Source organism: Neopelma chrysocephalum, unplaced genomic scaffold, assembly GCF_003984885.1.
Source record: "Neopelma chrysocephalum unplaced genomic scaffold, ASM398488v2 Primary Assembly neopelma1_323, whole genome shotgun sequence".
Lineage (NCBI taxonomy): Eukaryota > Metazoa > Chordata > Aves > Passeriformes > Pipridae > Neopelma > Neopelma chrysocephalum.
In genome coordinates, this window is record NW_020897986.1 from 2046222 (window position 1) to 2063264 (window position 17043).

A 17043-nucleotide genomic window follows, 5' to 3' on the forward strand; every position below is an offset into this window, starting at 1 on the left:
TCCGCTGCCTTGAGAACAGAAGCACATTTTTTATTATGCAGACTCTAGCCAGGATTTAAGTTCTCTGTCATGATTGTTTTCATATTTCTTTGACATCTATTGATTTGGAGGCAGCTGCAAGGCTTTGTCACAAGAGAGAAGAGCAGTCACAATATATTAGCTTGATGGCATAACTCGAATATGAGTAGGAAGGATAGAAACATGACAGGGAGCCACGTGACTGAGTGATGGGTCTCCAACAAAATAAAGAAATTAATTTTTAATAAAAAGCTTTAAAAATACCACAGCCAGTGCAACAGCAAGGGGAACGACAGAACTTGTTAATTATCAAGCGCTGGAGCCTCTGAAATTTACCCCTGAAGACTAAAAGGGGACAGGCTTTTAATTCCCAGTTAGGACTTGGCATTGAGAAGTCACAAGCAGCAAGGCCCCCGTGCTGGGCGCTCTCGGCTGGAGCCCACCCTTGTCCTGGCAGCCAGGCCCGGCCTGGGGATGTCAGGGCACCCGGGCACTGCAGCAGGGCTCCCCTTCCCCGACAGGCGCTGGAAATGAGCATCCCGGTTTGCCCGCGATCTGCTCAGAGGCAAAAATCCGAAACCCCAAGAGCAGTTTATGCAAAGCCCCCTCGGTTAGCGGATGCAAAGCAATGCAGACCCGATAGCCTCTGCAATGAGGGACGGCAGTACAGGCTCAAAGATTTCCAGAGGGAATATCGCCCCGCTAATCTGTGGTCACTGATGGCTCCGGATAAGCTACTTGTAATGCATATTGCAGGGCTGCAGGAACACAGGCGCGTGAACTCTTCTAAAATGACCTGGTTTGCAGGGGCTGGCTGGCACGTCGGGAGGAGATCAAGAGACTATGGGCGTAAGGTTTTATAAAACCCAGTTCTGGTTCAGTGGATAAAGACATCATTGATGATCAAGGGGCTGTTTTTAAGTCTACCTCCAGTTCAAAGAATGCGCCTCTCCTACATTTTGCCAAAACCCTGTGCTAAATGGATAACTGGGAGCTCAAAGTATTTGAGCAGGTTTGGGCAAGGTAACAGAATTTCCCTGTCTGGGGGAGGCTGTTTGTTAAAAGCCGTCATTGAAGTCAAGCTGGAGAGCGGGGACAGGGAAGATTCACATGTCAGACGCTCCATCAGACCATTAAAAAGAAATTAAGTTGGGACGTTTAGTCTTCCCCTCTCCCAACTCCACCTCTGTGGGAAAAGCACAACAAAAATCCAGCCAGCGCCTTAACGCGGGGGGTGTCTCCCCTTCAAGCCACAACACGGTCTGTGATGCCTTCAGTGCCTCTTGAAGGTGAAATTGGGCACAGGAGGCCTTGGGCGTGAGGCTGCTCGGAGTTCCCCCTGCCATCTCTTGCACCCCCACCCCCAAAAACCTTACTGCCCGTGGGAGCAGCACGTGGGCACCCCAAGTGCTCAGCCTGGATGCACTTGGGGTTGTACCCTGCCTCTGGCTTCCCTCTCACACACACACAGACAGGAGAAGTGAAGCTCTCCCTGTCCTGTCTCAGCCTCTGCTTAGCTGGGTAGGACAGGACCTGGCCCAGCTGCCTTCAGACCCCAAAGATGCCCCAGCACAAACCAAAGACAGATTAACACACACAAACATCCCTTTCACCCGACCTCAGCTGCACATTCACACTTTCACACAGCCTCTGTTAATAGTGTCACATTTTCCCCTTTCTGAGGAGCACTGGCCCCTGTGAATGTTGAACCCCTTTTCTCACCAGTTTCTGGATTTCAGCCTGCGTGTGGTGGAGGAACATGAGCAGATTCTCTTGGCTTCTTGTGGCCCTCGTGTCAGGAAGGTGGTTATTTGCACAGACCTCTTTGAGTGCCTCTTAATCAGCTGACTGGGGGCTTCCAGTAATACTGTGATTTGTGATTGCCCAGTGTCAGTAGGGATGGTCACACAAACCAACGTGCGACACATTTCAGTTCCTAGACTCTTATTTCATTTCAAAATGAACAGACATAACATTCCTCTATTTGTTCAAATTTTAGCCCTGTATTTTGCTATCATTTCCCACTTTCTGAAAGTGACCCTGATGTCAAAATTCCATTGTCAGAAAAGCAGAGTAATTTCAGGCTTAGAAGGGATGTTACTGTGCAAATTACATATGTTATCCAGAAAAACCTATGTATATAATGTAATTGGTCAATATAAGATTATAGATACTCCTGAAAAGCTCATAGTGCTTATTTATATAGAACTTTTTGTACATATTTGCATATCAACAAACAAAAACTTCTCCCCCAAATTGCAATAGCACTTTTAGACTGGATACAATATAGAATATAGATTTATTTAAATCAATGAATATATTTATATCTACGTTTTGTATTTATATTTTATATTTATCTTCTATATTTATATTATACATGGAATATAAATATATTTAAATAAACCCATATTTAGAATATATTTATACTTTATATAGACTATACAGAAATAGAATCTAGATTTTTATAATACTTCATTTCCCTGCGATTTGATTGCTCTGCCTATGGCCCCATGTGTCGCCATTCAGAAAGGATGCAACATGTTACCAGACAAATGTTTCTTTGTGAAATATGTGAAAGACTACAGATGTTTCACTGATCTGCTGGGTAAATCTCAGAGCCTTTTTGGTGACGTGGTCTGCACTTGTTTACATAGCAAGTAAGCAAGTGAAGCGTGCTTTTCTCCGAGTCGCAAGCCTTGCCAGATATAAAGTTAAAGCCACATGCACAGCTCCGGCTTTCACAGGTCTGATCCAAAGCTTGCTGATGTGATGGACAAATTCCCAGGTCCACGTGATATGGTCACTGGCCTGAAATCACAGCTCATACAGTGCATGATGGCGTTTATGTCAATAACTGAATACCACAGGTTTCGTTTCTATTCTTTTGCGATCCAAGCACATTTTTTCCCTTTTATAGTGTAAAATTGAGCTTTTTTTTTCTTGGAAAATGAGAGTCCTTATAGCTGTTTAGTGTGGAGAACGTACAGTCTTGTGAATGAACTATGTGTTTCTAGGTTTATGGCCAGTGTGTTGGGTAGGGATTGAGAGGAGAGAGCAGATGATGTGTGGAGGAGCCTGCGTCTTTAACAGCTCATCTCACCGCCGCGATTGCTATTCACGTGTGAGTCGTACTTCATGCAGTAATGATGGTGCATAAACTAGCAGTTTCAGAGGTGTAGAGTAGATGCAATAATGTTTTTGCTGCAGAAGAGCTTATTCCTTGGAGTTGCTCTGAGCTGATGTCGTCTGCGGAGGGTCATGAGTTGGGAACGTCCGCGTGATTCACAGCAGCAAAGCCCAGCTCTGCAGGTCAGTCTGAGTGACCAGAAAATCCTTCTGTAAGGCTGCCATGCACTTTGTGAAGCCATGTTTTTAAAATGTGTATAGATGGAATATTATATTTTTTCTCCAATTTTAGGGACAGATTGTCTCAATTACATATCATCATACCAAGCAAAGGGTGAGAAAATACTCTCTCCAAGCATAACAGAAGCAAATTTAACACTTCCAAAAAGCACTGGCAATTACTTTCCTGGGAATGGCAATTTCACATCTAATATTTTGTAGTTCAGACCCCATTAGATGTTTGTGTTAGTCATGTTTGTGCTGTATTTGGGCTATACCATTAGATGTTTGTGTTGTATTTGGGTTACACCTTGCTCAGTGGTAGCAAATTATCCGTGGTGGGTCAGATACTGGAGGCTTTACTTGGAGACTGGAAAATTGCCCATTCTGCACCTCTGCCAGCATGTTATTTCCAGGTAGGTTTGGGAGTAGAAGAAAATTTGGATAAAAGAAGAATATACACTGATATATTCATCTTGCAATAAGTGGGGAAACCTGAAGGTGCTGTGGCATTTGGAATGACACAAATAGCCCCTGATGACAATATCCAGGGTATTTGTGTGAATTCTCAGTAATCCCAGGTTATTACATATATTACATGGTTTTTCCATGTAATACCCAAATACCTCCATCGTCTGTGTGTGCATTAAATCTTATAGATTAGCTGAAATCTGAACATTTCTTCATACTTTTAAACTTTCTTTTCTGATTAGTTCAACACTGAGACATTTGGGTCATTGTTCGGAATTTTTCCCTGCTTTCTTTAGCAAACTACTCTGTTGTCCTCAGCCAGTGAGTTGCAAACCTTTGCCTGTAAACATTTGCACTGCATTGAAGTTCAGTTACATAAAACCTTGTGTAAGTGTGTATGTTTGAAGGACCCTGTGTGTGTGTGCCTTCACACACCTACAGACATGGCCCCTCAAATTCCTGGGCCTCTCAGAATGAGAGAATCTCTCTTTTTATTACAAGGACACATTTATCTGTTTATAACCTGCTTTGGGGCAAGTATGTCAAAGGAATAACACACACATGTAAATTCCAGATGAAGATACATCAGGACAGGAATTTTTCTGTATGTTCATTCTTACAAACAAGATTTACTGATTGGCACTGAGAGCCAAATGCTTCCTTCACATCCCCAGGTCACCAAACCCCACCAGAAATGGTAGCTATGCCTGTACAGTACAAGTGGATTCCAAAGCAAGGCAAATCTGGGGCAAAGCAGGAAAGCTGGCAAATATTGAAACTGTTCTCCTTTTCTTGTCTTAGGGAAAAAAGAAAAAAGATGTTTGTCTGTCTGTAATTGTCTGGTTGTTAATTAGTGGTGTGCACCATAGTTGGGTTTGGAAGGACCCACACATGGCCCTGAGCCTCCCCAGCTGGGCAGCAGCAGAGCTCTCTCTGCTTGCATTAACTTTTACATGGTTTCCCCAATGAAATCAGAAATACAAAAGCAAACCCCATCCCTCAGGGACAAGGTATAGATTTGTTACAGTCCTTGGAGGACTGAGAATCCTAAAATCAATGACTGGATTACACTGATCCTTATCTGTAGATGTCTCATCTGCAATAGATAAAGTATTGACAGGTTGCTTCATTTACCGGAGCATTTCAGATCACCATGTGGGAAGGCACAGTGGAGCAGTAATTGCATTTTCTGGTGTGAGAAATGCCTCTTAAGGAAGCCAAATCCATGGCATTTGATGTGGCTGTAAATTGCTGCTACCTCCTGCTACATGTCTGAGCATACATTTGATTACGATATCGCTGTGCCACATATGTTTCTGCAGCAGCGACCATAACATTGCTGATTCAAGCACTGGGATGGGGAGATGTACATATCTGAGAGAGAGTGTGTGTGTGGGTGTAGACAGGGAGACAGTATTTCCTGGAGATGTACATTTTCAAGTATTTGATGCTGCCCTTTCACCACTCGATTCTCCCGGTACACACGCACACAGTTAATACGAAATAGTGTGATGTGAAAAATCCCATGAATAGCCAGATCAGTGGGACTATTAGGACATTAAAAAAAAATCCAGGACTGTGATATTTTATGTTATATTTTATGAGATGAAGGAATTTACATTACCAGTAAGAGTGGGGGGTTGGGGAGTAAAAGGGTTGTGGCCTGGGTATAAATTTCTTTGGATCTGATATTGTTAATTACAAAGAGTTAGAGGATACAGAGCAGCAAGTGCTACATGCATGGGAGATCCCTATTGATCTAAATAATATGTGATTAATACTAACCATGACTGGCAGAAGTGTGCATCATAGCTCAAAGCCAGGTTTACACCTAGATGTGGAAATCAGAAACTCGAAGATGTGCAGGGGAAAGCTTAGTCTCTCCAAGGCTGGTGGAAGTTTAGCCATTGCCCTTCCCTTTCTCTCTCTGCTGCTCAATATTTTACTGCAGATGTCACTTACTCAATCCACAGTCTGCACAGTCTGCAGGTAACAGGGAAGAGATATGATTCAGATATTGCAGATTTTGCACTTGCACGTCCAGGTTTTCCAGACAATAGTGTGTTTTTCTAAGGCTTTTTTCTCATGAAGTCCCTGTATCCCGCGTGATTTCTCTATGAGTCACATTCTGAATCCCCCTATTCAAACAAAAATCTCCCCCTTACTGGCTGATTTTGACTAACAACCATAACATCCTCAGACGGTTGTTTCAAAATCTGCTGTACTGTTAGTGCACACACACACACAGCTTGCAGCCATGAATAAGTGTGTCCCAGGCTCTTAAGTTCATGAGGGTGCAATGGAAGACCAGACATATGAATAGGTGTTGAAATTCTTAGGTAATAAGGAATGTACAGCAGCTTTATTGATTTTTTCCCCCTGGTCTTCATCCGTGCTCTTAGTGATGTTTATTGCACATAGCCATATTTGTTGCATATTTGGAGGAGTAAATAAAGCAACTGTGTTACATGCACATCTCTTGGAGCCTATGCCCGAAGCAAGATAAAAAAAGAATCTAAAATTAAGGGAGTGTTATATTTTCCTTAAAAATACCCAAAGAATGAAGCTGATACAAACAGCATGCTTTACAGTAAATAGATACAATCAAATTCACTACTTTTAAATGCCACTCTGGCTGTTTCAGTTTGAATCAAACCAAAGCGCTGAAAAAATCCGTGGTAAAGGGAGGAACCAACAGTGAGGAAGAATAGATGTTAAGAGAGAGTAAAGTGTAATGAAAGCAAACCTAATATTGACAGATTATGCAGAGCAGAAGGAGATGGGGTAGAAAAACACAGTCAAACACAGACAGAAATATGCTGTTGAGCAGGAGGGGGCAGCTACATGAGCGAGCTCCAATTTGTGAGATTTGCCCTTCCCCTACAACGTAAGGTGAGATCTCCGTAAGGCAGAAAACTTTCCAGAGCCCAGAATCCTCGAGGGGAAAGGACTCAAAGGAACAAATGCAGAGCCATCCATGAGCTCTAAGCCACCTACAGCCCACCCTCCTGCACTCCAGACCGGCACTTTTTCACGGATCCACAGATCCAGCTCGGTTTGTTTTGGACCCGAGGAGCTGCCCGCCCGTCTCAGCCTGAGAGTGGGGGACAAAACCTGCAGCTCAAGCGTGGCCCAGCCAGGCTTTAAGGAAAGTTCTTTGTAATTTGTCCCTGAGACAGACTGTTTACTGGGGTGGGGTGATGGTCCTTGAGGGGGGCTTCCACAGACCCTGCTCCTAGAAGTATTCCCCATGTGCTTTTGCAAGGGATTTCGCCCGGGGTCTGAGCTTCCTTGCTGTATGCAGAGTTAAGGGTCCAGCTGAATCTTTGCAGGCTCAGGGGTCTGTGCTTTAATTTTAAAGCAACACCCACGAATGTAACTGATTTTCGGTCAAGAAAAACCTTTGTGTAGCACATCTGATGAATACCTGGTTATGGTAACAACAGAGCAAAGCAGCCCTTGCATTACAGAGCTTAGAAATAAATTGGCTACAGTTAGGTTGGATATGCTGTTTTGCAAATGGCTTTCGCCTCATGTTACATGAAACAATTTTATTTTACTGATATGAGATACTCCAAAGTAATAAAGAGTCTGAGTGTCTGGCACTTGCTTAGTACTACTAATTTATGTTGATTGTGTGCACTCCGTAATTTGCCACCGTTCAGCCATCTATAAATCAATCACCTGAGGAAATTCATTGAAAAAACTGCAGAAATGCATTTTTGAGCACGAACCTTTCACTCGATAGAACGCTGAAGTTTTACTAAGTGGATTTTACCTCCAGGAATAAAACATTGCACGCGCTCGTTTTGCACATTTTTAATTATATTTTATTGCCCAGCAAAGCATATCCACGAATATCCTCAAGTGTGTCAGGGGCTGGCATCGTGGCAGAGCAGGTCTCTGCCTGTGTCTGAAGGGGTCACTGAAAACTGGACGTGCAAGTTCCCACAGGGCAGCATAAACCCTGCTGAATAATAACAGCAGTTTACACAGGCGGCTTCAGCGCAGCTCAGATCCAGCATACAGAAAAATACAGAAAAATATTACACTGCAGCAACTGCTTTCCAAACATAAGTGCCATGGTCACAGTCATTTTGAAAGGCTCTTTGGCGACAGGTTCATAACATGGATTAAAAGGTAGAAAAATACAGCGTTAAACAGCGCAACTATACTCTCACAAGCACAAAACAAGGCATCAGCTACCAGGAAAACACAATGTTATACTCCAAGTATTTTTGTGTCAAGACAAGAAGGTGTTTGTAAATGTTTGGTGTCCAGGACATGCTTGAAACACTTGTGCCCAATTTTCAGAGGCTTTGTATATATAAAATATATATATATATATATATATATATATAAAATATATTGTATGAAAGAGTAATGGAGAAAAGGAAGAGCCCAGAGTCTATCTCACAATTGCAAGTTATTTCCTATTTTCACTTGTATCTCCAGAATATTATCAAAATACGAGCTGCACAGTGCAATAGGGAAGGGAATCAGTCTTAGAAGGTTTTAGACTTGGGAATGATTTCCTCTGGCAAAGAGAAAATGTACCCACACCTCCAACTTCAGGAATAGTGAACACGCACACAGAAATCCTCACTGGTCTCTGTCCTGAAACCAGCTTCCTAATTTTCGGATTATTTTTATTTAAGTTTCTTACACTTCAGCAAAATGCAGCAGAGCTTGACAAATTCATTTTGTAAGAGAAAGTCTGCTACAACTTGTTTGCTTTCTGGGTTTGAAATGGGGATGCAGTGGAAAGCATTCCTAAAAAAAAAAAAAAAAGGAAAGGATTTTTTTCACTGCAGTTGAGCTAAATTTTACAGGGACTGTGGCACACCAGGGTTTACACTGGCAGATATTAGCATTGTTTAAGAAGCAGTGTTGTTAAAAAGCCTTGTGTATGTTTCAGGCGCAGTTCAGTTATTTGAGCTTGCAGATTTTGCCTTCTCAGGCAAACAAAACAGTTTTATTTTGCAAATAAGATTTTTTTTTTGAATGCAAATTTGCAACTAGTGTTTGAATAGCAAGAAGTTATTATTAGAAACTAATGAATTCCGTCATAACCCTGAAATTATAAGTATGCATTGAAGTGGATCGTTCAGTTTAATCTTCAGTATCTTTGACTTCACTAAGTAGGTCAGACCAGCAGCGAATGCAGATGTCATAAGATAAGGTTAAAAATCTAAGCAAAAATACAGACAATGAGCCATCCCCAAACTTGGCAACTCAAAGAATACTTAAAAACCCTCAAACTTGTTCTCAGGTAAGAAATTATATTTGTAGAAGGTCGATATATGATTTTCTTTTAAAAAACACCTATTCAGAGACAGCTGTTGGTGGCAGAGGCCATCTAAGGAGAAATGAGATTATGTACGAGTTCATTAGGACTCTGTCCTTATTTTGCACAGCAGGTTGTCTGCAGACAGTGGGACAGCTCGGACAAGACAGACACATGTCCTTGCAAGTCCCCACAGAACTACAGGAGCCACCTCAGCCATTCCTGGGAAAAGGTGCTTGAGGCTACCCAATGCTGAGGGCCTTCACAGAAAATGATTCACTCTTGGTGCTGCACAAAAATATCCCAAATACACATGGTGCCCCCTCTCAGGGGTTTGGGATTGTGGTAGCTGAAGTGGGGTCTGGGATGCAAGGTGGCTCTGGGGATGCGCCCAGCCTGGGAGGGGGCAGAATTAGCGCCCCAGCCTCGTGGGGAGAGGGTGTGACCGGGGTAGATTTGTTCCAAGACGTGCCCTGGGCTGGCATGTCCCAAGATGTGACCAGGGATGGCATGTGCCATGACGCGGCTGAGAGCAGCAGCTGCCCAGGGGCAGGGCTGGGGCAGGGAGGGGGAAAGAGCGATACCTGAGTCACGGAGGTGTCGCCAGGTCGCCTCTGTCTGCCAGCCCCTGTGGGCATGGAGGTGCAGCCCGGGCACTGCCCTTTCCCTGGGAGTTCCTGGGTGCCACAGGGCACCTCTGCAAGGTGACAGCTGGGCAGGCAGCACCAGCCTTGGGCGCTGGGAGATGTCACCGGACAGGGAACAAGAGGGTGGTGCCAGGAATTAATAAGCACAAATAATTTGTAAAGAGGCTTAAACCACGAGGGTGCTGATTCAAACCTGCAGAGGGTCTGGGCAGGGAGAAATGGGCCCAGGTAAGCACTGGCCTGTGGACACGATGCTGTCTGGGTTGGCCATGGTGGCTGCTGGCCCCGCTGCCCCATCTTGCCCTCTGAAGTGGTTCATCAGTACCTTTCACAAAATTGTGGAAAGACTATAAAAATAGCACATTTAGAGGATCCCTCTGTCTCCTGCTTTCGGGGATTTCCTTTCCAGTCAGATGGACTGGAAATGTATATCTGAAGGAAAACCAAGCTGCCCACAGAAGGGCCTGAGTGTGGGAGCCAGACCCCAAACAACAGCAAGTACCACCCAGCTCTTGAAAACCTGTCAGAGCCAAGTGTGCTGGCAGCTTGGGAAGAGGCTGGCATTTGTGCTGGAGCACTACCCCATGCTGGGAGCATCCCAGTGCTTCACAGGGGGTTTCCTCAAATTTTCACCTTCCTGTGCTAGGGGCAGAGCAGGTGTGGGAGAGGCTGTCATGGGATGCTGATATGGGATGTTGATGAGCAGTGAAGGAGTTGGGATGCATCCCACTCATGTAGGGCCACACACTGCATCCAGTCATCGCTCCCTGGGGCTGGAGGAGGCCTTGGGGGAGGATGACACAAACTGGGACTGACCCTGCACCACATCCCTGTGGCATCCACAGCTGCAAGAAGGTGCTGTGGGCTGGGTGCTGGCAGCAGTGAGCCCTTCCCAGGGCCTGGCTGTGCCTGATCCTCTGCTATGAGCCTGGTTTTGGTGTCACTGCAGCAGGAGCCAGCAGGACGCCCCGGCTGCCACCCTGGTTCCCTCTCCCTGCCTCCTGCCAAGTGAGCGGCACAGGGGAGCCAGCGGATAATGCGCTGCATTGTGCTCTCCCAGCACCTTTTCCCCCTCCACAATCTAACCATTGTGCTTGTTTTATCGCTACTAAACCTCAGATGAACATCAAAGGGAAAGAAGTTCATCAAAACAGGAGCAAAACAAAAGGCTTTTAAAGCGCGGTTATCGTGCGCCCAGCGACGCCGTTCAAAGGCAGAAAAGTTCACGTTAAATATAGACAACCTCCCTGGCTCTGCTTTAATGGGAGAGCACCCGGCGGCCCTGGGTGCCATCCCACAGCCTGACCTGTTGCTGGAGCTGTTACAGCACATCCCTCTGTGTTTTCAAGGCACTGCCAGGTGCGGGTGCCGGAGCCGGCCGAGGCCGCTGATGTGCAGGGAACAGCCAGCAACGGCCTGGGAAAGCACATGCTTTATTCATACAAGTGAGTGGCACTTTCTGCTCGAAATATAAATAGTGAATGTTGTTTTCTAATGAAGTGCTCTCTAATGGCAGCTGGGAGGCTTTGGTTTTCCCCAGGAATAAACGCTGAGAACTCAAATAACCGGGAGTGGTTTTGCAATTCACAATCATGTTAATAAGCTATAAACTGTGTAAAATGTACTGGCCACTGGAGAATTGTAAAATCCGGCTGCAGCTCATGTACGAGCTCATTTTTTTTAACTAAAAAGCAAAAAAAAGACCCAGTGGGAGATGGGCCGAGGGAAGGGCTGGTGATTAGCACTTCTTGCCAGGGAAAGGCAGAGTGGGTCTCCTCAGGAATATGTCCATTGGTTAAGGTCACATTCCCAGAATGAGTCCAACGTCTGCTCCAAAGTCCCTGACACCTGGGACAAAAAGTTGATGGTGTCAAAGGTATTTTGATCTGAAATAAATATTTATTATTTACTTGATTACTTACCTTTTTCCCTTAAGTAAGATTTTTTTGTTAAGGCAAGTTTGCATCTTACCATTTCCCGTTTGGTAGCTGCTCCAGTGAGAGAAAGCACAACAAAGGGGAGCAGAAAGAAATGTTTCAGCTTGCGTTGAAGTGGGGGAAAAAACCTCATAGTCTCAGAGACAATGAAGGATTTTTTTTTCAAATATCCATGGAGAAATACACTGTTTATGGATTTGGAGAACTAGATCATGAAAAAGAAAGAGAATGTCTCCTATTTTCCAGCCTTGCAATCATGGAGCATACCAAATTCCTGTTGAGGTGATGCTCATTTTGTGCCAGAGATAGCATATGACACAAAATAATTTTAATTCCCAGCTCCAGGTAAAAAGTTTGTTACCACGGGCTTACACAGGGACAGACTTATTCAGCCCAAAAGTTTGAAGCCTTAGGATGATGGGCTGCAAGGTTTGTTTTGGTAGGTAGTACTTTCTCTGTTAAACCCATAAAGCAGAAAGTGTTGTAGACAGTGATACCTTTATCTGAAAAAACACCCCTGCTATAGGTAGCCAGAAAAATTGAAAGCAGCAAATAAAAATAAATATCAGAGAGGGGGGAAAAAAACCTCTTAAAGTCTTGTAATATGAAGACCAGCTATGCCTTCTCCACTAGCTTATTTTTAAAAGTGACCCACGCAGGGAATATATGTGCCAAAGAAGTCCACGGGCTGAGGTATTACAGACAAAGGACATTTCTTTAAGTCCATATAAAGCTGAACACAAAGATAATCCACAGCTACAGAAAGCCTGCAGGTTGCTACAAAACCCCCAAGAAAGCCTCTGCAAGAAGGGGTAAACAATTAACACAAATTTTAAATCAATGCGCTGTCACCTTAATAGGCAGCGAAGTCAGCTAAGATGGGTGTAATATGATGAGACAGTTTAATTCTTGTTATGACATTAGCTGCAGACTTTTACAACAGCTGAAAATGCTGGAGTGAGAAGAGTTTCCAATTATCACTGAGCTCTGATACACAACTCTGGATTAGACCGAGGCATGAACAAGGGCTCCTCAGCCTGGCAAGCAACACGGAGCAAAGGCTGTGGAAGTTTCCAAAAGCCGAGGAAGATATTTTCTCTTCTCTCCTCCTGCTGACACACTCCTGAAAAGGTTTATTTCATACAAAATAAGGCCATTTTTAAGAGCCTCACAGCGAAACCATCTCCTAAGCTGTGTGTGCTACAGTATTATACACCATAAATCCATACATCCAGGAGGTGAACTGAACCAATCTGAAACGATTCTGTTTTCCCAGCATTAAGCTTCAAAAAATTAAAAGTCACCCAGGCTTGAAGGCAGATAGACAGGTAATAAGCCATGACAGCACTTCACGGGAATCCGCAGGAATAGGCAAGTAGGTCTGGGTGTCAGCCATATAAATATGATCATCAGACCCAAAGCCCCGGGTAATGCCGCCAAGTGTGAGCATGTCGATAGTAAAGGCAAGCGGGCTGTGAACAGCAGCCCGAGGCAGTGGTGAGTTTAGCTGATGGCCTGCTGGCTGGGGAGGCTGCACCCCTTCCCCAGAGGAGGGCTAGGAGCCTGGAGACGCAGATCCCTGAGCTGGGAACGGGCTGTGATTCCCACACCAGTAAGAAGGCTCTCCTTCGAGGTGACACAGCTCACTGGCAGGGGACTTTGTTTGTCATGTTTTGGGATGGTTTTGCCCCAGTTTTATTTCATAGCTTGTTTTTGATCTCTCTTGTTTTTTTTGTTGGTTTTTTTTTTGTAAACCTCTCAAGAACAACACTCCTCCTGGACCCTGCTTGCACAGGAGAATCTGTCATACCAAAGCATGCACCTCTTTCAGGGCTTTTGTCCCTCTCTTGGGGGCAATCGCAAACATGGGGAAGTAGTTGGGTGGTTTGAAAGAGTGACTCTTTAACCCAAAGATGTCTCATTTTGTATCACTCATGTCACATTCCTCTGCCTTTTTTAATATTGCTTTTGGAAAAATGGGTCACTGTTTCCTTTTCAGATCATAATGAGGGAAATCATTTTGTCAGGCTTCTCCCTGTACAGTCCTTCTGAGTTTCCCCCATGTTATTTCCCATAGCTGAGAATATAGAAAGGAGAAAAGTAGACTGGTAAGAGGATAACTAGGAAAAGCCCTAACCTGAGCTAGAAAAGGCCTTTGCTGAAAAATAAGTTATAATTCACTAAAAGGCCTTTTCCACTCTCATGAAAGCCCCATGAGTGCTCCACATTGACTGATTACACCCCAGAAGTTCCCCCGCTTCCTGGTTGGGTAAGGCCTTAGCTGAAAAATAAATCATCTCTCTCTAAAATGCCTTTTCCAATTCTTTTAAAAGCCCCGTGAGTGTTTGCAGAAGTCACCTCGGGTAGCTTGGACCGCAGAGAGCAGAAAAGGGTCCTGCAGCCTGGGGCACTGTCTGGCACCAGGCAAGGAAAAAGAGGATGTCACAGAGGGAGAAAAGCTGAAACTCCACTCCAACCCCCCAAATCCTAGCAGGAGAGACCTGTCTGAATTCAGCCCTTGTTTTTTTCTTTTGTGACACTCTTTATTTAGCAACTAATTTTTAAAAAGATTGACCTGAAAAGTTGCTGTGTCATGCAGTACCTTATTCTGCCTGGTAAGGTAAGGTAATTTCTCATTAAAATGGTTGGCTTCCAACCTCCTCCCCTCCCTGGTGAGTGAATAAATAAATAAATACACTTGAATTTGTCCTCGATATGCTCTCTCTGCTATTTCCAAAGCAGAAAGGGAAGCTTTGAGCCTGGCACATGTTGTCCTCTCTCAGCCACTCCAGAGGCTAAGGGACAGCTGAGGGGTGGTCGTGGGGTGGTCCAGAGGCTTCTGACGTGCATCCTAAGGGCACCTGTACCCCTTGCAGGTGCCCTGTGTCCTGCAAAACACTCCTTACCTGCTCAGATCTGTGCTCAGTCCCTTCATGGGCAGTTTCCCTACCCTGGTGCCACCTGCAAAACTCTCAGTTCAGGATGCCACTTGCTGTCTGCTCCTCTCCCAGAAAAAAATCACCTCCAGCTTTTTTATTTCATGATGCCAAATCCCTGGAGTGAAAAGGGGATTTCATGCCTTTATATGGAATTGCAAACCTGCATTAAGCCTCAAAAGATGTTTTTATCAAAAAATCTCGACGGCTGCCAACTTCCCTAAATCCCAAACTATCATTACACATTTAGTCTTAGACAGGGGATTTTTCTGGATCTTCCCTCCTGACCCAATGATAAAGCCAAGTTGGTTTGAGATTGAAGATTCATTTATCTCTCCTTGGTAATTATCTCTATTACTGCCCACAATCCTTCCCAATCTTTTTAAACAACATCCTGCTATTAAAGCCACTTGGCAAGCATTTAAAGCCCTGGGATAAGTTAACCATGCACAAAATATCCCACTTGGGGAAGGATCCAGCTATAAAAATAAATGGTTTACGTTCTGAAGGCCGTGGTTCAGGATGGGTATTCTTCATTTGTGAAGAGAGGTCATCATTGCTGACAATAAAATTATGTAGGACCTGATCCTCCCCCACTGAGCTCAATAGCAAAATCCCTCCTGATTTCAATGGTGTTTTCCGGGGTCAGTCGCCGGGAAAGCCGACATTCCACAAAGTTGCTGAAAATCTATAATTGGATATATTAAGAGGGCTTTCAAAGAGATGTCAGATTTGGAGGCTTAGTGTAAACTGTGCTGCAAAGGGGATCATTTCGTATAACCGAATCAATAAAGCTTTTTTTTTAGCGTTACTTTCCTACTTGATCTCTGGTGACGGAAGAGCTGAGCTCTGGAGGAAGTGCTGGGAGCCTGGTCGGAGTGTGAGCCACTGTCTGGTGGGAAAGATCCTGCCAAGTGACCTGGTGTAAGCTATGAGGGGTGTAATCCTGCAAGTGTTTGATCCAGTGGCTTTGCTTACACTATGGAGGTAACTCGTGCGTGTAAGTACTGGAATACCGAGCCCTTATTTTCATGGTGTTGCTGGTCTCCTGTCACAACACATCTCTTTGGGAGATATGATTGAGAGTTTTGATGAATTTTGCTGTGCCTTACGTGTCCATATTTAGTAAAATGCTGCTTAGTTTGTATCTTTGGAACAAGATATGGATTTATCCCCCAAATGCGTTTTTTTAAACTCACGGGCTGCACTTCAAAGTGTTCTTTAACGCCGCTTTGAAAATGCTCACTGGTAGCTCTTTAGGAACTGGAAATCTTCCATTTTTACTTACATGGTGCTTTTCTGGCTGATGAGCACCGTTTTCCTTTTGGTTCTCACGCAGAGAAAGGGCTGCTTGGCACGGAGCAGCTGTGCCAGGCAGGGCAGGCACAGGGACAGCCACCTCAGGAGACAGACACCGTCGTGCCTGAGGGGTTCCCCCTCTTGCAGGTCCCCGAAGAAGGGACACCAGAATTGAGTTTGCTCCAGGTTGCTTCACCCTTGCAGCTGCCTCAGTGTAAAAACGTGTGGGTCATCTCCCCTCCAGTGTGCCCACGGCTGTGCAGGTAGGTGGGGATGGGGAGACACCCACAGCTCCCACAGGTGACGCTGCCACAGGTCCCTGCTGGGGTTCAGTCACACTCTCCCACTGTTTCTCTTTCCCCACCATGTCGGTGAAGCAGTCCTCCATGGGGCCACAGTGACACAAAGTTTGCTCCTAGTTCCTGGAGAGCTTGATTGTTTTTTTCCCCTTTCCTTTTCAGTAAAAGCTGAAATTCAGAAGAAGCTGATGAGACCACCGTGGAGAAATGCTGGTTCACCACACTGGCTAGTACCAGCTTGATCTGGCTCCAGCTCTGGGATGTGCAGCCTACAGACACAGTAATGAAAAGAAATATTCTGAAAAGGATGAGTCAGCTGGAGGCCAGTGGGGAGAGCATGCGGGATCTGACTGGAATTTAAAAAGTTATGAGGCTACATGTTGTTTTGAGCTCTGCCAGTGGAGAGAAACTCATACACACAAAATGCTTTGTCATCTGACATAATTATGTTACTTTGCTGATTAGCTCATAAACTCTTTTCAAAAATGCTTTTAGACAATAGTAAGTTCAGGGAATATAAAAACTTCCTGCTGACACCACCGACAAGGGCCTGCTTTACATGTTACTGAGGACTGTCTCTGCCAGAACCCCACCAGACTGTTGAACGGCCATGAAATTTTTCTCTTACAATGTATTAGATGACTTACCCACTAAAACAGTTGAGGTATCCTCACACCTTCACTTCTGTGCTGTAAGTACCTCCATGCTGATGTGAGCTGTGAATAAATCCACATTGGTAGCACAATCTGCATTTCTCCACTTGATTTTTTGTACTTTTGCACTGGCTGGGACATCAGCAGTTCG